This window comes from Chrysemys picta, chromosome 2, assembly GCF_011386835.1.
Source record: "Chrysemys picta bellii isolate R12L10 chromosome 2, ASM1138683v2, whole genome shotgun sequence".
Taxonomy (NCBI): domain Eukaryota; kingdom Metazoa; phylum Chordata; order Testudines; family Emydidae; genus Chrysemys; species Chrysemys picta.
In genome coordinates, this window is record NC_088792.1 from 159,740,064 (window position 1) to 159,760,642 (window position 20,579).

General features: G+C 46.3%; 1 long non-coding RNA gene across 1 annotated transcript in view; it reads right to left on the reverse strand.

Annotated features, from left to right (window-relative positions):
- Nucleotides 1–20,062, reverse strand: part of LOC122172160 (uncharacterized) — a 44,697-nt gene extending 24,635 nt beyond the window's left edge. Inside the window, exon 1 of the long non-coding RNA XR_006172202.2 lies at nucleotides 19,943–20,062. This is a non-coding gene — a long non-coding RNA (uncharacterized LOC122172160). The remainder of the gene's footprint in view (nucleotides 1–19,942) is intronic.
- Between the last annotated feature and the right edge of the window lie 517 nt (nucleotides 20,063–20,579).

Sequence of the window (20,579 nt, forward strand, 5' to 3'; positions counted from 1 at the left end):
GAACGGGTTCTTTGCAGACAGGGTTTTTCCAGTAGATCAGATTTGGGTGCTTTGTATTTGGCAAGCCCTTGCCCAACCTGAAAACATTGCTGGGAGGTTTTCCACTGAGCGAGGCTCTGTGGGCCGTGAACGTCCCCTACGACCCTCGTGGGGTGACTTGTTACTTGTTGTGGGAGGGAGCATCTGCAGGGAGTGTTTTCAAAACAAGCACCTTGAGGCAGTCTCCCATGCTGCAGCTGACGCATGGGAGGAGCTCCCTGAAAACCTCCACAAAGCCACCCCAGCATCCTCCTTCAAGTACCTCCTAAAAACTTGCTTTTGCCAGGATGTCTACAAAAAATTTGACTCCAGTTAGGCAGTTGGTGTGCTGAGACCCCTGCCTATCATACTACCGAATATTGTCTCATTGTGTCCTTGTGGTGTCAGTCTGTCTCTGCCTGTTGCCTTTTGTCTTATATTTAGATGGTAAATTCTTTGGGGACACAAAGTCTTTTTGCTCTATGTTTGTACAGCACCTAACACAATAGGGGTCTGCTCCAGGACTGGAGCTCCTTGGTGCTACTGCAATACAAATAAATAACAACTAATAGAATTTTGAATGTGTTAAGGGAGAGGAAGGAATAAAGCTGGTTGGGAGAAGTCCCTAAGATCCTGTTCATTGGGTTACTTGGCTTCAGGGGTCTAACACAACATCCCACTTAAAATCTGCAAGCACAGACCGAATAGCTCTTTCCTGCGGCCCGCCAAGCTCCCCCCCCCCCCCCGAGTTATTTTATATGGCAGCTAAGCTCCCTGCTCGCTTCTCCCCAATGTTTGGGGCTGAGTCTCTCCCCCGGCCCCGCCTGCCACCCCCACACGTCTCCCCCGAGTGTCCCCCGGGCTCACTTGCTGCCCCTTCACTGTCCCAGAGCCTGCAGCTCATGCTGACTCCGCTCTGCTCTGCTGGCTTCCGGCATCACCTGCTGCCGCAGGGTCGTAGTGCCCCCCTCCACTATGGCCAGGGCAGGCTGCCCTTCCCCTGCCCTTCTGCCCTAGTCCTGAACCTCTCCAATGCCCCAAACCCCTCATCTCCAGCCCCATAGCCCTCACCCCTGCACCCCCATCCTATCCCCAAACTCCATGCCAGAGCCTGCACCCCCCACCCCCTGTTCCAGCCCGGAGCCTGCACCCAGCACCCAAATTCCATCCCAGAGCCTGCACCCCAGACCCCCTCCCCCACTCAAACTCCCTCCCAGAGCCTTAGGCAGGTGGGGGTGTAGTTTGTGGGGGGGCAGGTTCTGGGCACCACAAAATTTCTACAAACCTGCCACCCCTGGAAGAGGCAGAGCAGGGGTGGAGTGGTGGTGCACCCAGTGCAGTGGGGGGGCTTTAACAGAAGTAAATCTAACTAAGTGCTTGTTTTGTCCTTTGAGTAAGGTGGAGACGCTTAGCACTTTCCAGGAGGGAGGGGGCAGGAGCAGGGAGCCGCGCGCTCAGGAGAGGAGGTGGAGAAGAGATGGGGCAGGGGCGGGGCCTCATGGAAGGGGTGGAGTGGGGGCGGGGCCAGGGGCAGTGAGTGGTGTGTCAGTGATGCAGCCCTTAGGCCAATGCACTAGTCCTCATGTGGAACATACTTAACAGGGGCTTGTGCTAGCTTCCCCTATATTCCAACACCCTTTCAAAACTAGCTACCAGACAATGGAGTTAGTCTTTTTAGCTCGAGTGACAGAGGTCATGGGTCCGAGGCTTGTGGTAGAGGTTGATTTCTATACCAGCACAGAGTCCCATGGATGCAGCTGCTGCCATTGCTAACTTTCAGTTTTACTGTAGTTTAAATTTAAATAAAAAAAAAAAAAAAAAAAGCAGGCTGCACCTTTCAAACCCATTTCCTATTAATCTGCTATTAAAATACCAGCCAAAGGGCAAAATAGAGGGCTCCATTCTTCATTCAGATAGCAAGGGCCCTAAATTGCTCCACTGTTTCAGCTGAAACAAGGTTTTTGTCTAATTCTGGCAGCTGACCTCTGATCCTTCCTTAGTCCCTTCAAAAGGAACTTTGAGGTAAAGCTTAGAAGGAATTCCTCCTTCACCTCGCAGGGTCCTTGGTATTAATGGACAAGTGTCCAAGTTGTTCTGCATCCTCGCTCTCTGCAAACACATACAATACAAGGAGATGGGAAGAAGGGAAGGGGCAAAATAAGCTTCGGAGTGGTCTGAATTGTTGATTTTTTTGTTCTGCTCATTAATTGTTCTCAATTGATCCTGATTTCAGCAAATGCATTGGGTATTTGCAAGTGGGGAAGGATGGTGTTGTGTTAAAACACTGGATTCACCTTGGGCACGTCATTTCATCTCTCTTGGCCTCAGCTCCTCATGTGTAAAATGTAGATAATTTTTCTCTCTCAGGTGAGAAGTGTGCTCTGATAAAATATGACAGTGATGGGTGCCATATATGGACTGAGTTAGACAATATTTCGATTCTGCTGTTCCTTACAATGATTTTGTGCCAAGGCATCTCCATTGAAGACCCTGGAGTTACTTCCAAGTCACATCAGTGTGAGCGAGATCAGAATCTGATGCACAGAGAAGTGAAGTGGCCTGCCCAAAGTGCCCTGCTTGCTGTAATTCATTGTCCAAATCAGGATTAGAGATCAAGAATTGCTGACTTCTAGCACTCTAGTAGGCACGCTATCTAAATGTCTTGTCATTATACCGTCTTCCACCACTGAAAGGCATCCACCTCTGGGGTGAAATGTAGCAGCTGTTTAACATACACACACATATCCAGTTAGGTGGGGAAATGAAGAAGAATCTCATATCCAACTGAAACTGGAGGGTAGGACATAATTATCTGAGTGTATAATTTGGCCATGAGATCTTTAATATTCATAAATGTCCAGGACGTTGGCTTTAACTCTCATCCCAAATGACAGCATCTCAAGTGCATCCTAGCCACACATGATTCTATTCGGAATCAGAAGAAAGAGTGATACCCATTGAAACTCCCCCACCCATCCCTGCTCAAAGTCTTCCTTGAAGCTCCCTGACCCATCCCACCCTTGCAAAACTTGTGAGGTCTGGTAAGTCACATCCCACTGTGGTACGGACGAGGCAGGGGAGCACGGGGGCAAGTTTTCTTCTTGGCACACCCAGCAGCTAGAAAGAATCCTTGGGCATTTTGTCAAGTGGCAAAGAAATGGCACCTCAGCCTGAACAGGGCTGCAAATCAACCTTCCCCTTGCAGTATATACATATGGAATGAAGTTTATTTACGAGAGGGAAGGAACCTATAAAGAAGAGTTATGATGTCCAAGAGGAACTGATTTATGGAATAGCAAACTTCAGAATATCGTTCAGCTGGGGGCATGATAGGTGGCCATGAATAAATCCAAAAGTTTTCCTGCCTCCGGTAGCCAGTGGCCAAATTCTTTGGCAGGTTAGAAAAACCTCCACCTGCCATGATCTTTAATCACTGAGAGAGAAGACAACGTAGTAGACAAAAATTGCCATCCACTAGTAAAAAGCACTGTTTTTTTTTAATACAACCTCTTAGGAGATCACATATCCCACATACAGCTAAGTAGGAGCAGTCCTAGTTATCTGGCCAATAGAGTCCAACGAAGAAGAGAAAGGCAGACCTGAGTTCCTGGCCACAAACATGTTGGTAGCACTGGAACAATGCTGTGGCAATTTATTTTTCTTTAGAACCATAAAATTGCTGAATTGGGTACTGACATCAGTGCTCCTGCTGCTGCCTGGACAGCCATTGTCTTAGCATAATCCTTTTCTGGTGGAGAAGGTAGCACCTGATGGTGTCAACCTGCTGTGCTTTTTGGTCTTGGGCTACTAGGTTTCAATTCCAGACCCCATTTTCATTCAGGTGTATGGCATAATGTCTTGTATTGTCCACCGCGGCTTGAGTATCTGCATTTATAATTGCCCGGAGACGTGCCAGTCACCCTGTGCTAAGGTGTTTTCCCAGCAATGATGCACAGAAAATGCCAAATCACAGTGACCAAAATGAACCCACACTCCATACACATAAACCACAGCAGTTCTTAGAGACGGGCCATAACCAGAACCAATACACAGCATTTATGTGGTAGCAAAAGGCCTGATTCACTGCCCTTTAAGAGTCTTTCCATTGCCGTTGGATCAGAATCATAATACCTAGCTCTAGCTATCTCCCTCTTATTCCCAGTTCTCAGTTTCTACATCTCTTGCATAAGGTCTGCATTTTTGAGCCTGCTTCTGGCTCTACCTGTTGGTTCTAGCTACCAAGCCCAGAGCTTCCTCCCATGAGCCGTGCCATGGAAGTCAATGGGAATACGGACAATATTTATTGATGGGTCTTTCTGTGATACCCAGATACCACGATGATGAGTATCTAACAAACAATGGATGACACACTTGAATGGTAGGGCACTCAGATCACAGATGGGGAACTGATACACAGGACGATGACAAGACTGGTTACGTTACCTTTACTCCCATTCACTACCACTTACTCCCAAGAGTAGTCCTAGTGATTTGAACAGGACTAGCTTGGAGGGTGTGTGTGTGTTAAGAATCAGGCCTTAAACAACTTGCACAAGGCCACACAGGAATTTTGCAACAGCGATTGAACCTAGGTTTCCTGAATTCCAGTCAAGTGCCTTCATCACAGGCTAGCATTCTTTTCTAAGCACAGTAGCAAGGTTTTTTTAGTATCATCCCTTAGGTAATAAAGTCCAGAAGGCAGGAACCAGGAGTAAAATCCTGGACCCTTTGAAGTCTATGGCAAAACTCTCATTGCCTTCAATGAGCCAGGACTTCATCCTATATCTATTATTTATCAGAGCAGCTCCAAGCACATACCACAAACTAAAAATACGTAACCACTGAATTTTGAGACCTGGATCCAAATCAAACCATTGTCACAGGGATGGGGGGAAGGGGAAGGATACTGGCCTCTTGACACAGCTTTTGGCCATCTCCATGACAATGATAAGCATCACCACACCCTCCACTTCCTTGTCCAGTTAAGGACTGTGGACTAGCTCCTGATCTCCAACAAAGCGGTTTCCATTGCTCCATTGGTGAAAAGCATCCTTAAAGATGCCCTGGGATAGCAGGGGATTCCCGCAGCAGAGCATCCCCAGCTCTATGCTAGCTCCCTGCATAAGGGGTCTGTCAGGAACAGGAGGGTGCATGGCCAACACATGCTGTATGCTGGCAGTCTCCAGCTGTGAACTGGCTCTTTGTGGACCACTGCAGCCAGGTGTAATTTACAGCAGCTTTTACTCCTCTCTCCTCAACTTCATTGAGCAGAGCTCTGGCCTGGCTGAAGATCTAGACCCGTGAAGTTAAAATGTTGACAGAGTCTGTAAGGTTTCCAATATGTAAAGTAGGCTACAAGAAACCCACATTCCACTGGGCTATGAGATCAGAGAGTTAAGTCACAGGAAACTGCCATAAAATAGTGAAACACACATTTTCTGTGCTGAGAACGTTTGTGTTTGTAACTCTTACTGTCGAGTGGGGAGAAGGCTATGTTCTGTATGCAGCACCCCCATCCTCCCTGCAGCTGTATGTGTGTTGTCAGCAACACAGCCTCATGTACTACAATATACACACATACAGGCTGTACTACCCCCCACCCACCCAAGGCAGAGTGAACCCTTTCCCTGCAGCGTGTGTCCTGGAGCCCCACTGGCTCACCTCTATGCTCAATAGCATCTCTCTTTACTGGAGTGCTGATTTCTCTAATAAGTTTGACTGCCCTCTGTCTCCATATGTATTTTTAAGAGAGCCCGTTACACTGCAAGCCAGCACAGTACAAGCCTTCCTGCTCAGACTCTGACTGGCAGGAACCCCTGCTGCTCCAGTGCTGGGAGGCACACATACAGCTCCTTCCATGCACAGCATTCCTAAACCCCAGAACACTCCTGCTAGTGCAGCTTGGAGATCTCACCGCCACCGCCTCTGCTCTGCCAGCGCGCCACAGCCCCAACCCGCTGCATGTTGTACCATTGCGGTGCCGGGCTGCACACACAGCTCTCCTGATGCACCACAATCCCAGCTCCGGTTTACTCTGCTATTCCAACACTGGGTTGCACTCACAGTTTGGTCTGTTGATGCACCACATTCCTAACCCACTATTGTGTCCTGCTGGTCCAGTCTAGTGTCTTCTCTCTGGAGCACCGGCTGCACATTTTGCATCCAGGAACACCAGAGAACCCTGGCATTTCCAGTGCTGCTTCAGATACTCGGAATGCCTTTACACACTTCAGCTGTGTGAAAAACATCCCCAGCGGTGCTATCAGCTGATCCCAATGTCGGCCCCAGGATAGTGCAGACAAGCAGGTTTAATAGACATAGTAGTAAAAATGGGTCCAGGCACTTGTCCCTTCTTTGCACTAGGGCTTCCCACTGGTGAAAATGTCATTTCATTGGATGGCACCCAGGGCAATTTGCTTGTAAAACTTCCAAGTGTAGACAGGGGGTTGGCATGTGTGCAGAAAAGCTCGTCCCACGAGGGTCCTATGTGACTGGGCAGTCGTACCAGTTCTGCCCAAGTTAGTTCAGTTCAAACCCTTTCAGTGTGGACGGGGCCCAGAATAGGTTGCAGCAGCCTGCACTCAGCTGGTCCATCCAATGTATTCCCACAGCCCTCCTGCCATTCCCATGGGTGTCCATCAGGAACAGCTGCAGGGTGGAACTCCTATGTCTTTGCAAAACTGATGCGAGTGAGAGAGAACTAGGCTCCATAGAGGGAATTCATCTCTGCTCTGCAGTCACCTTATGCTGGCTCCACTGGCTGCAAAACTGCCAGAAGTCTCCTACAGGGAACAAATCCTCTTGTAGTGAGTCCTGGACACATGCAGAGCAGCTGTTGTCAACTCAACATCACTCCCAGGCATGGCAGGGTGAGAAGGGTTATGGCTGGTGTCTTCCTGTGACCCACCTACCAGAACAGCCCATAGGAGCCATCACCATGAGCAAAAGTTAGGGCAGTCTCATAGGCTGCTCAGACCTGTGCCAGGAACTGAACCAGCCCCTGGCAGAATTGAGGGTAGAATTGTCTCCCCTGGTTTATTTCAGCCCCAGTCTCCGGAGCAGGAAGCCCAGTGCATTAACCCACCCTGCCGATGGGTGGAAAAAAGTGACGGTTGCAGTTTGTGCCACTATCGGCAAGACTTTTGGACTTCTAACTCCAAATGACTTGAGCTGGTGCTCTGTAGGTTCTCTGTGCAACAAAGGCAATTGACTAATTAACTCCTGTACATTCCCGTAATTGCACAGCTTGCCAGCCTCATTCACTAGATCACTTTGGATGTGATTAATTTTTTGCTTATGAAAGGTGAAGCCAGTAACAAACCTGTTCGCTTCATGTCTCCCTCCCCTCCTCTCTTCCCAATCACTCAATAACCCAGCAGCACAGCAATCTCTCCACTTCACTGACTAGCCGGGACTGCATTTTTTAGAGGTGAAAGTACAGTTTAATTTCTAAAATCACCCAGCCGTGGCCCCAGACTATGAATTAGGCTGATAATGAAATATCCATGCTGCATATTTGATGATGTGGAGAGCTGCTGATCGGCCAGTCTCATTTATAACAAGTGCACATTGACACCAATTTGATCTAACCATTCCTGAATATTGGAGCGGCCCTTTTGCAAAGTTTGCAGAGGGGAAGCTCCTGATTCTCTGCAAACAAAGCAATGCTTAGTCTTCCGATTAATGTTATGATCCCTCCTGCTGAAAGAGCCCATTCATTACGCTGAGCAAACAAGAGAATGGAGCAGAAGGGACTTTGGGCAGATAGCCTGCAAATGATGTCTTCTGTTTGCTGGGTCTTCCCAGTTTACAATGGCATTAAAAAAGGGGGGTGGGGGGAAAGCATTTTTCAAAAAGAGCTTTGTTTCTCAATTGATAGTATGGCATCCGGCAGCACACAGCAAAATGAAATAACTCCTTGTTATCTCTCCCCCAAAAAGAGACAGGCTGTACAGGAGAAATAGATAATTTCTATCCTTTTTTTATGTGCTTCATAAAGTGCATTGTGCAGACACGTAAAATATATGTGGCCACATATAAATATGTTTAAAGGCAAAATTTTAGAAACAACCTGTTGGTCTCATTTCAAAAAGACAGTATTTGGCACAAAATTGCTGTAGCGATGTTGCTTAGCATTTATGCAACCCCTTTTGCTAGATAAGTTCATGGAGGATAGGTCCATCAATGGCTATTAGCCAGGATGGGCAGGGATGGTGTCCCTAGCCTCTGTTTGCCGGAAGCTGGGAATGGGCGACAAGATGGATCACTTGATAATTACCTGTTCTGTTCATTCTCTCTAGGGCACCTGGCACTGGCCACTGTCTGAAGACAGGATACTGGGCTAGATGGACCTTTGGTCTGACCTACTGTGGCCATTCTTATCCTCATACGTAAGCTTGGTCTTGCAGTGCTATGCTGGGCTGGGACACAGGACATGTGAGCTCTGTCCCTGACTCGGCTACAGACCCACTGTGAGAACTTAAGCAAGTTGGTTGACATCCTTCCAATTCTTTGAAATAAGGATGACGAGGCTCCCCCTCCTCTTTAGAGTACTTTAAGATCTTTAGGTGAAAAGGGTTGTATGTGTCTCCTAGGATTAGTATTATCAACAACCACATGTTCAAACAAGGTCAAGGGTCATGCAGTTAGCACTGAAATTCTGTCACTTCTGCATGGGTGTCAGTCAAATTTGTACAACACAGTCAGAGAGGCAGGAGCATTTTGGCGAAGGATATTGGTGAAAATTCCCACTCATACTAAATGGCTCATGTGATCACGGATTCCACCCACAGCAGACAGCATTGTGAGTCTAATGATCTTGTCCAAATGACCTTCACAGAGTATACGGCATAGAACTCCTGGGGAATGTTATCTAGTAGTTAGATCAAGGGATTGGGAGTCGGGGCTCCTGGATCCTATTCATGACTTTGTCAATGATTTTGCACAGCGGCCTTGGTTAAGTTAATTAGGGTAAAAATTTCCAGACCTTGAGCCAACACATCACGCTTGACTAGCTATGCACAGGTAAACTGCAGGCTCAAAGTGTGTGGTTGCGCATACAAATGGGCATTTGCACACGACATTACTTACTTTGCACCCACACAGGTATATTTTGCACGTGTGATTTAGATCCTATTTTTAAAAAAATGCTCCTTTACTTCTCTGTGCCTCAGTTTTGCCATCTGTAGAATGGGATAGATTTATCCACTTTTATAAAATATTTTGGATCATAGATGCCTTAAAGCACTTCTGGAAGGTACACAGACAGCATGGTGATGGATGTAGTAGAACCACCAGAATAGAATAGAAGCTACATAATACCAAGTATTGTTCCATCATTATTCACTTGCAAAGAGCTGCTTCGCTGGGATCTGAATCTTTGCTTCCAAGAAGTTTAGATATTCCAAACTTGATACTCTCCCTAGGCAAAGATTTTCAAAAGCACAGATAAGAGGCAGGTGCTTAAATCCCATTGACTTTCAGTAGGAATTGGTTGCGTAGTTGTCGCTTGTGTATTATGAAGACATAAACATATAGAGGACCAGGAATGCATCCCTTGGGTCTTTGAAAATCAACCCCCACCTCCACATGACTAACCCATCTCCTATGCAGAAAGAACACAGAAGACCAGAGATTATATGCTATAAGTAGAGACTTGTCTCTAAATGAAATGTGTTTTCCACAAAGTGTCAGTGACTCTTTAAGGGGTTAATCCTCAAAGAACAAGCAAGCATCTCTCTCTAGGTCTGTTGCTGGGCATACTGTAAGCTCCAGCTGTCAATCAGGTTGCAAGTGTTTACTTTTAAACCAGTTGATCTTTTACAAGTCCTGCAGGTCAGTGGGATTTTCCTTGTCTCTTTCTCTGCCCTGAAATCAATGATCCATACCCTGAACATGGCAGCCCAGCCTTCAACTTTGCATGCAGCACTAGCCATGTTAGGTCTCCTCCTATTTCCCCTCAGCATGCTCTGCAAAACGTGAAGGCCAGGGCTCATTCATTTCCGCAAACTCAGGGCACTGCACCAACATGGACGGCTGGGCAAATGAGACAGTAAAAGCTGTTTTGTCTATTGATCCATCTACAGTGCTACTCAACCTTTAACAGCCAAATCGCTACTTCATCACCTAGTGGAGTCTCCAAAGACTGCATGCTTGGGGGTTTTGTTTATTTTTTGGAGTGAATTTAGTGTTGGTGGTGAGCGCCCTGGAGACAGAAAGCCAGACAGGATAAATATTAGTACTAACTTCCCCCAGTTAACCATTAAGCCAAAAGGCCTATTGTTAAGCGAACCAAACCCCTTGCAAACTTAAGAATAATTGTCAATAATATTAAGTTGAGTAAAGGGTGGGAGTCAGGGATGGTCTATATTATAATACTTAGTCCTGCCACGAGTTCAGGGGACTGGACTAGATGACCTCTCATCTAAATTTAGTTTAGTAAGAGTGGAAAGTTTAGTTGCTTATGGTCTAGGATAATATGCACAATGTACTAATTGCATTAGTGCGGCCATTCTGGATATTGCAATATGTGCTTGGACATTGGCAGCATGGACCATGCGTAACTGCCGTGTGTGTAAAAAAGGAAAGTATGTAAGGTTACCATATTCAAACATTTAAAAACGAGGACACTCCACGGGGCCCCAGTCCTGCCCCCGGCCCTGCCCCAACCCCGCCCCTGGCCCCACCCCAACCCCGCCCCTTCTCCAACCCCTTCCCCAAAGTCCCTGCCCCAACTCTGCCCCCTCCTCTGAGCACCCCACATTCCCCCTCCTCCCTCCCGCTCTGATCTTGGTTGGGGGTTGCTAAGTGCTTCCCTACTCCCCACTCGCCCTGCAGTCCCTGCACCCCCCCGCCTGCCCTGCACCACCCTGCCCCTGCAGCCTCTATGCCCTTGTCTGCCCTGCTCCTCCTCGCCCTGCAGCCTCTGCGCCCCCCGCCTGCCCTGCCCCTACACCCCCTGCCCCTGCAGCCTCTATGCCCCCGCCTGCCCTGCCCCTGCCTGCCCTGATCCTCCTCGCCCTGCAGCCTCTGCTCCCCAACTCACCCGGCAGAGGGAGAGCTGCGAGCTCCACGTGGACTCAAACACTGTTCTGTGCTGCTCTGCGGGGGAAGAGGGAGCGGGGAGGGGGAGGGACTCTGGCTGCTAGAGGCCCCAGTGGCTGCGAGCGGCTTTCAATCAGGCCCCGCCATCCAATCAGCCAAGCCACACTCTGCATGAGGGGAAGGGGGAAATCCCGGACATTTCTACTTGATTAGAAATCCCCCCTGGATGGCCATTTAACGCTGAAAAAGCCAGACATGTCTGGGGAAACCCGGACGGATGGTAACTCTAAAAGTATGGCTTGCCAGCGACTGCAAAGCTGAGTTATTGGTCGGACCAGCCAGGATGGGATCAGACTGTCATCGGCTACAAGGATTGAGTACTGTATACATATTCTTAAATAATAAAGGCAACTTTATTAATAAAGGCAATGACTATTTGTCTCATTTTATTGTTACCTACTAAAAACAAACCACTAATAATCAAAATTTAATCAATGTATACAGGGCTTTGGAGCTGTGCTCCGCTCCAGCTCCAGGCAAAAGCCTGCGGCTCCACTGCGCCGGAGCTGCTCCACTCCAAAGCCCTGAATATATACATACATAAAGGGAGCACCCCACACTGCTTACTTACTAAAGTGTCTAGTTAGCGCTGGAGAGGACAGATGGTCCAATTGTCAGGGTGCTTGCTGGGGTTTTGGGATAGTTGGGTTGTATGCCTTGCTTTGCCAAAGACTTTCTGGGTCCCCTTGGAGAAATCATTTAGGCTCAGATTTTTAAAGGTATTTAGGCATTTCTGTTTTCAGAGGTGCAGCACCAAATTGATTTAGGAGCCCAAATCTCATTTTCAAAAGGGAAAATGAGACTTAGGTGCTGCAGTGCTGAACACAGCAATGCCCAAACACCATTAAAAATCTGGGCCTTTGCCTCTCCGGATCTCAGTTCTCCATCTGTAAAATGGGGATAAAAGTACTACCCTACTCCACAGGGGAGTTGTGAGGTTCAATGCAGTAAAGGTTGTGAGGTGTTCACACACTACGGGAATGGGGGCTACGTCTGTGCCAGAAGTAGAGATCACCTACTGAACTACAGTAGCAAAAAAATGACCCATTGCTGACTGAGATTGTCTGCAGTGGATGCCGTCAACTGGTGCTAGCAATGTTTTGTTGGCATAGATGGGACAGAATGGCACTCGGCACTCCTGTGGAGAGTGAGTGAATGCCTTGCCTAACTCAATTCCCTGGATTTCGGTGCGAGTTAGATGCCTGGGTTGCCTCGTGGGATTTTCAGAAGGGGCTATCTCCATCTTTAGGCACCTAAATCCCATTGAAAAGTTAGCCCTTAGGATCCTAAGTCACTTAAATTCTTTGAAAATCTTAGACACTCCAACTAATGTTAGGAGACAAAGTGCTTAAAATACCTGACAGCCCCATGTTCCAAATACATTGTTCACAGCTTTCTGGGGGCAAGGGGATTGGATTGGGGCTATTGTTTGGGGCTGTCTCGGTGGCACCAATCATTGATTATTTTCATGGTGAGGTTTTGGGGGTTGTTTTAAATTAGAATATGTGAATGGCAGAGCAAAAGAAAAAGTATTTTTCGAGCCAAAGTCAACCAAGAAAATATTGCACTATGTGAAATAGATAAGCAGAAGAGCTGTTTATTCCCTTGGTGGTGTGAGGCTGCCTTTGAAGCTGATAAATCTTAGCTGGTAATACAGTACTTAAACCAGAACTGACACCTTTTTATATCAACTGCAGAGAATTGCCTTTGTGAAACTCTGATATAAAGGCTGCCTCAGCTGTATGTCGCATACCAATTTCTTTCCAACCCGTTGTTAACCTGTCTGCTCTGTCAGTGCAAAAGTGAGGGTGAAGTCCTACCGAATCCAAAGGGTTGCATTCTGCTTGGCCCACTTGGCCCTAGTGTAAATGATTGCACAAAGTGCAGCAGGATAGGGCATTAGGCTTGGGAACCACTCGAGCAGAGACCAACCTCAAAGAATCCACCGAGCCCAGTGCCTGCTGGCGCAGGCCACTGGAATTGTAACTAGCGCTGTGTGAATACGCCAGCAGTGCAGATGCCAGAGAGAAGGTTGGTGCTAGTTTCATAGAGCTTTGATTCACAAAGCAATCCCAGGGCACTGCGTCACAACACCCACCTCCTGGAAACCTTTGCTCTCGCTATCAGCACAGTTCGTTATCCATGCACAAAGGTAAGGGAGAACCAGGTACTAATGGAACGAACACTTACACATGTTGGATCAGATGGTATAAATCAGCATCGCTCTATTGACTTCAATGGAGCTGCTCGAATTTACACCACTGAGGAACTCTCCCCTTAATACACAGAGTCTATCAACCCATCCTCTCTGGGTTTGTAGCTGAAGGTACAGAACTTAAGCTATCAAGCTGGCAACCCAGGAGAAAGGTGTCTTATAAAGGAATGAAGGCAGTGGAGAATTTGAAGGCCTGGCTAGACTCACTTGAAGACGTACTGGCGTTGAACCATTCTGGTGTGGAGCTGGTATATATATATATATAACGCCAGGGCCTTTCCACCCCCCAAAAAATTTAAATAGCAGCCACCTATAAAGCAACCACTGCTAAGAATTCACCGGCATCCATCTGAAGTAAAGTAAGTCAATGGGCCCCATTCTTTTTTCATTTACAATGGGTTTACCCCAGCTTAGCCCCAGTGCGGTCACTGGAGTTACACCAGCACAAGCGAGAGCAGACTCAGACCCTGTGAATTTTCTCAGCCACACGGCCAATCTGCAGCTTTCTTTCTTACGCATGTGCCACCGCACAATAGAATTAACATAAAACATCATACGGCCAAGACACGTTTAATTTAGATGATTATACTAACTAGCCTACAACCAAATTTTAAGTACTGCAAGCTCTGGCGAGGGGGCGGTGAGGAAACCCTCCAAAATCATATAATGGCTCAGGAATCCTGGTAAACTCCAATCCAGAACATAATAAATAGTGGAGTTAAAAGTATTTAATACCACTAGATACCTTATTACATATTCTGATCAGGGACATAGTTTATTTCAAGCAGAAGAGATAGATGATTTAAAGCTTTGCAAGGCTATTAGCTGCTGCAGATTATTACAGAGCAGTTGGGGGTTCTTTTTCTGTATGTAGATAAATATGAATTTACCATAAGAGAAAGATCAGGGAGAGAATGTGTTAGGTTACTTTTTCTTTCCGAGGCTAAGACAACTAGAATGGACAGAGCTGATCCCAGATGTGGAACCAGTTTGAAAGTTTCAAATGACTCAGAGTGATGCCACAAGGTGTTTTTCCCTTATGGAGGGCGGAAAATATTCTTTTCCAGCCATGAGCTTGCAACAGGTGGCCATAACGCACCGTATGACAGCAATTAGACATCAATCTGGCCAATGCGCTGCTGCTACTGATGGCTACAAACTGAGAGGAATTTGCTTTTGGGGGTATTAAAGGAGTCATAGTTGTCAAGAGACAGTGGCGTGAAAGGGGAGAATCTTGAACTGCGTGCCTTACTGAAGAGTGCTGTATTCATCCCACCAATACATTCATCTATTTCCCCTGGCTCCCTAAAAATGATGAAGCTGTTTCAGTGATTCAGTCCCTCCACCTCCATCCAGAAACGTAAAGAATACTCTGCAGCTCTGGAATGTGCTGTGACCAGACAGTTCTCCCACAAGTGCCAGGAACCACTCCGCTGATTTTGCAGCCCTCCCAACTCTGATTGCTGTCACATCTGAAACAACTGGTAGGGCTGCAGAATGTTTAGAAAGTTCGCCGTCTGGGTAAAAGCCATGGTAATGCTGCTAATACTGGTCTGTTACAGCACGTGATCTTTCCCTGCTTCCTTGTTCACGCCCTGTGCGTTTCTTCATCTGAGCTGCTCTCTCTCACCCTAGGTTTAAATTAAATTAAATTAATGGAGATATCCCATCTCCTAGAACTGGAAGGGACCTTGAAAGGTCATCGAGTCCAGCCCCCTGCCTTCACTAGCAGGACCAAGTACTGATTTTGCCCCAGATCCCCAAGTGGCCCCCTCAAGGATTGAACTCACAACCCTGGGTTTAGCAGGCCAATGCTCAAACCACTGAGCTATCCCTCCCCCCCAAAAACGACATTTAATAGCCAGTAGTACAATTAAAATATAAAGCCCTGCAACAATTAGACTGTATGTTCTTTGGGGCACGGTTGCACGGACTGGCTTTTCTACAAAGCCAAGCCCAGTGAATCTCGACTGGGGTTTCGGAGTGCTAGGATGATATGCTAATATAGTATTTTATTCTTTTTCTTTCCTTTTAGAATATTTATTACACTTACAATCATTATTATTTCCTTTCTAAATATTTAGAAATATTACATAGCACATTTCACCAAAAGGATCTCAAGAATAATCTATTGAGATTTGCAACATCTATAGAAAGCAGCTATTCTTAGCTCGATTTTACAGAGGAGGGAGAACTGAAGCACAGAGAGGTTTTGTGATGTAAAGAGCTATGCACAAGAAACCATTTGCCACACACAACATGTTCTATTGATCCTATAAAAGCCATGAACCAAGCTCCATATTTTTGAGGGCAATCTACTGGCACCTTCTCTGTTAACTGGTTACATATAACTATGCACAGAGCACTCCTGTGATATATGACCTGAGCAAGGAGAGGCAGTGACAGAATCCAGGAGCATGTGGAATGGGACTCAGAATCCTGCTCCAAAACTGTACAATGCAGCTTCTCTTAAAGAGGGATTTTCATACTGGAGCAAACTTGACGATGGTGGGAGGAGTGGGCGGGAGGGGGGACAATGTGTTTGCAAAGGGGAAAATCTTGCTGGTAACTTTGAATTTTCCTTTATTACTTTGGAAGATGCTTGTGTTTTCATTAAGGTTTCTGCTTCCCTAGAAAGTCCAGCCAATGCTTCCTTTTGCTCATCCCCAGCAGTCGCATCACAATTGCATTGTCCCTTCTGACAGAGAAGAGAAAGGACTTGGCTGTGATGACTGCAAAGAAGATTCTCTGTGGCAGCTGCTGGACTCAGACACAGTCTGTGGTCTCTCTGGCTATTGTAGTCCCCAGGCTAGGGTGACCAGACAGCAAGTGTGAAAAATTGGGACGGGGGTGGGGGGTAATAGGAGCCGATATAAGAAAGAGACCGAAAAAACGGGACTGTCCCTATAAAATTGGGACATCTGGTCACCCTACCCCAGGCTGGCTGGCGTGACCCTAAGACCCAAGCTGGAATAGGCAACCCTAAACCAGTTTATTGATTATGCTATAGTAACTGCACTTACCTCTGCTTCACATACAGAAGTAACAGCAATGAACCACCTAGATTCAAACTATCTGCCTCTCTAACGTTTAAGACTGCTGCCCCTCATTGTAATATCTGATCACCTTCCATGTAAGATCAGGAGTGCCAGCAAAGTGCTTACTGGATTTCACAGCAAAAGAACCACAGCTCTCTCCCGGAGCACTGTTGCACCACAGCTTGGTGCAGAGTTCCAATCCATGCAGGCAATCTGACAGCAGCGCTCAGCTGGAGTAAATTTCTGTATCCTAGAGGGGATTATGAACACAGTGTGTTCTGGACACTCAGCCCTAGGCTGCTGTGGGACTCAGAGTCCATATCTTTCTTAATATTTATAAGACTCTGATGCCTAGGCATCCCAACTACAATTGGGACCCTATTGTGCGAGGTGCTGTACGCACGCACAATACGTGATAGTCCCTGCTCCAAAGAGCATAGAGTCTAAACAGACAAGACAGACAAAGTGAGGAAGAAAGGAAGGAGCCTGTAATAATCGGTGTGCCTGAAAAAGACAAGTTTTATATCTTGCTCAGAAAGTCAGCAAACTCAGGCACTGTCAGACCAACAGGGGAAAGGAATTCCACAGCTGGCTTCCGCTGAGCCCTTCCTTTTGTTCCATAGAGCTCCAGTTTAGGGACTATTAACAAATATCTCCCAGATGATTGCAGCTAGGATACTAAATAAAGTTACTAATATCGCTGTGCAAAATGAGCTTCGGACGGGGGCCTGTGGAGACTTGGGGAAAGGAGAAAAGACTGAATAGGTAGTAAATTTTCAGAATTGCCCAAAAAAGCATATCCACTAAGTAAATCCAATAGAGTGGGCTGTCTGTCTACATATAATGTATTCCTTATTAATAATGTAGCCATGATGGAGGTTTTTATTGATCTTCAATATATAAATCTAACCTCCCTATGAATAAAAAATGTAATAAGATTTTTGAGATAGGCTAAATAATAGCACGAGCCCTAAATGACAGGGATAAATTGCAGCACTATTGAAATTGCTAATGGATGGCAGTTCATGCCATTTGCTCATGATCTTGCTAGTGACAGTCAATAATAGGAGAATAATGCCAGATTGCAACTTCTCAGCTACTCCCTTTCAGTGCATGATGATGGACATGAAGGATAGATATTTGAAGTGGTCTCTGCTGAGCTTCCGCTTAGCCCCAAAAGAATCCCAAACGGGGAATGGGTTGAAAGTTTCTGGTAATGCCTTCAGTCAGAAAATTTTAAAGAATTAGACAGTGTATTCTATTCTAGTTTTCATACTGCAGGCATCACTCTGGTAACTGAGCTCCTTTACGTTTTTATTAGAGCTGCACAAAACTCAGCAGTTTGGTTTGCAGAAGTTTAATATGAATATTTCCTTTGTTTTCGTTCTTCTGAGTTTTGCGCTCCACTGGACTTGAACTCCAGAAAGAAAACTCAGCCCAGAACATCACATTTTGACTAGTGTTAGAGGTTGAAACCACTGAATTTTGCGCGAATGAAACTAGAAATTAGCATGGATTTGGTCCAAATTTGGCCCAGGTTGGATAAAAGATTCATAAACTGTCTTTCTAGAGCCATACATACCCATCACCCATCCATCAGTGTATTGCCATACATACCTATCTATCGATCGATCAATCATGCATTCCCATCATCCTTCTATTTATATATGTTCTTATATGGTGCTCAACACAGTAGTATCTTAAACTCCTTGAGCTTATACCATGTTTCTGCTCTGATCTGTACTTGCAACCTGGAGAGTTTAACCCATTTTCGTTTCCCTGTCGGTAAAATGAGGATAAATGATGCTTCTCCTCCTTTGTAAAGCGCATTGAGATCTCTGGATGAAAAGGATACGAGATTCATGAAGAAACTTTTCCACAGCACTAATTTTTACTTAACAAAAGGATGGTGATATTTCTATCTCATAGAACTGGAAGGAACCTTGAAAGGTCATGGAGTCCAGTCCCCTGCCTTCACTAGCAGGACCAAGTACTGTCCCTGACAGATATCCCCTCCCCCCCGGATCCCTAAATGGCCCCCTCAAAGACTGAACTCACAACCCTAGGTTTAGCAGGCCAATGCTAAAACCACTGAGCTATCCCTCCCCCCTCCACTGAGTAACTTTGCTTCAAAAGAAACAGACCCACAGAAACATCTGCTTCCTTTTGCAGCTTGCATACTGTAGATAATCCCTAGCTCTCCTATAGCACTTTACATCAGTAGATCTCAAAGCTCTTTACAAAGGAGATCAGTTTCATTGTCCTTATTTTATAGAGGGAGAAACTGAGGCACAGAGAGGGGAAATGACTTGCCCATCATTCAGTGGGCCGGGCAGGAATAGAAGCCAGGTCTCCTGATTCTTAGTGCAGTGCAGTGCAGTGCAGTGCTCAATCTGCTGGTTCACGCTACTTCCGAGACCAGCTACAAATTGTGCCTTTCTTCCACTCCTCCCTTTTGTTTCGCTCACTAAAATTCACCCCAAATCTTTAAGAATAAAACCAAACATCAAATGATCTCTCCATGTCAACCACAGAGGCAATATATAGCCCAGGTGCCGCTCTACGCCCTTGATACGGGGAGGAGAGTAACTCCACTTGCTGCTGGGTTCATTGCTCTCTGTCACAGTCAGACGCCATACTACAATCCTTGGCATAGGATCCATCAGGCAAAGCATCATAGTCACCTGGGGGCTGAAAGTTAAAGGGATCTCTCTACGAGTATATACTGCCCCCAATCAGGTACAGTTAAGTATGCACTGCTTCCAAGCCTGTATACACTGGAGCCGCATATTGAATACACCGCTCCCAAAGGTGTCCCACAGCTCACTGCTCCTGCTTTGTGGCATCAGCTGCCTTTGCCGTGGCTTCTCCTCATGGTGGTTTACTACTCACTGCTGCGGCGCCCCCTTGTGGCAGCATCTGGGGATTAGCTCTGCCCAGTTTGTTGCCTGCTTCCTTTGGTCACTTGCCCCACGGCCCTTCTTGTTTTCTAGGAGTCTCAGTGCTTGCTTTTCTTGACTCAGCCCTCCAGCCACATCACTATGTAGTTTTCCCCTTCTAGGGTATCAAAGTCCCTCCCGGCCAACTGTCCATACACCATCCCAGGCAGTCCTCCGTGCCAATTCCCAGTCTGTGCCACTTGCCTGCCTGCTACTCTGGGTTCCAGCCCAGGGACCATATCATCAGCAACCAAGATCTACATAGTCTCACCCCTCGCTGCTATTTCTCTGGGCTTCTTCCAACTCTGCCTCCCACAGGCTCTCTTCCCTGGAACTCCTCTGGGTAAACCCCTTCCATCAGGTGCAGGATCCTACGGCTTTTGCTCCCCTGTGTTTTTCCTCCTACCTACTTCTCTGTGTCCAGAAAGGGACTGCTGACTCTTTCCCTGCAGCCCTTTTCTTTTCTTGTCATTCTATGGCACAGCAGCCTCAGCATGAGGGGTTATGATTGCCACATGCTGCAGTTTTCGCATAAGCACAAAAATCGATATCCTCTCACCCAGTCCTAGATCCTTAAGAAAATGATGTAATGCTTTTTAAATGCTACCCCACTTTCCCAATACTCTCACCAATCCTTTCAGATTATCTTCTTTCACCGGTTCTTCATAAAGAATCTTTCTTTCCGTATAATTCTCCCTGCATAGCCCCAGCAGATTCTCAGCTGTTTCTTGGACTTTGCACGTGTCGCACAACCAGTCTCTGTAAGCATCCAAAGAAGTGGGTTGTAGCCCATGAAAGTTTATGCTCTAATAAATTTGTTAGTCTCTAAGGTGCCACAAGTACTCCTGTTCTTTTTGAGGATACAGACTAACACGGCTGGTACTCTGAAACCAGTCTCTGTGGTTGTCTAGTAAATATAAATTACCATGCAGATCACAGTGACCTGTTAGCACTCTAAATATAGTTCCTTCACTTCTTCTCTCATAGCTATGAAGTATACCATTATCCTCAAGTTTAGGATATATTTCTAGAATCTTTGTCCTTTTTTCCCCTCTTTGGTCCATAGTTCTTGCTATTCCTTCTTATGTTCTCTCTTAATCAAACTTTTGAAATCCTGTTTATTCAGAGGGTCTTTATATCAGCCTCCTCATTTTTAAGGCATTTTTTGCTGATTTATTTGCATTTTACTGCCTGGTGTGCCAACATGCACTGGAATCCACATTTTTACTATATGTGTACCCATTTCTATTATCTCCATAGTTAAGA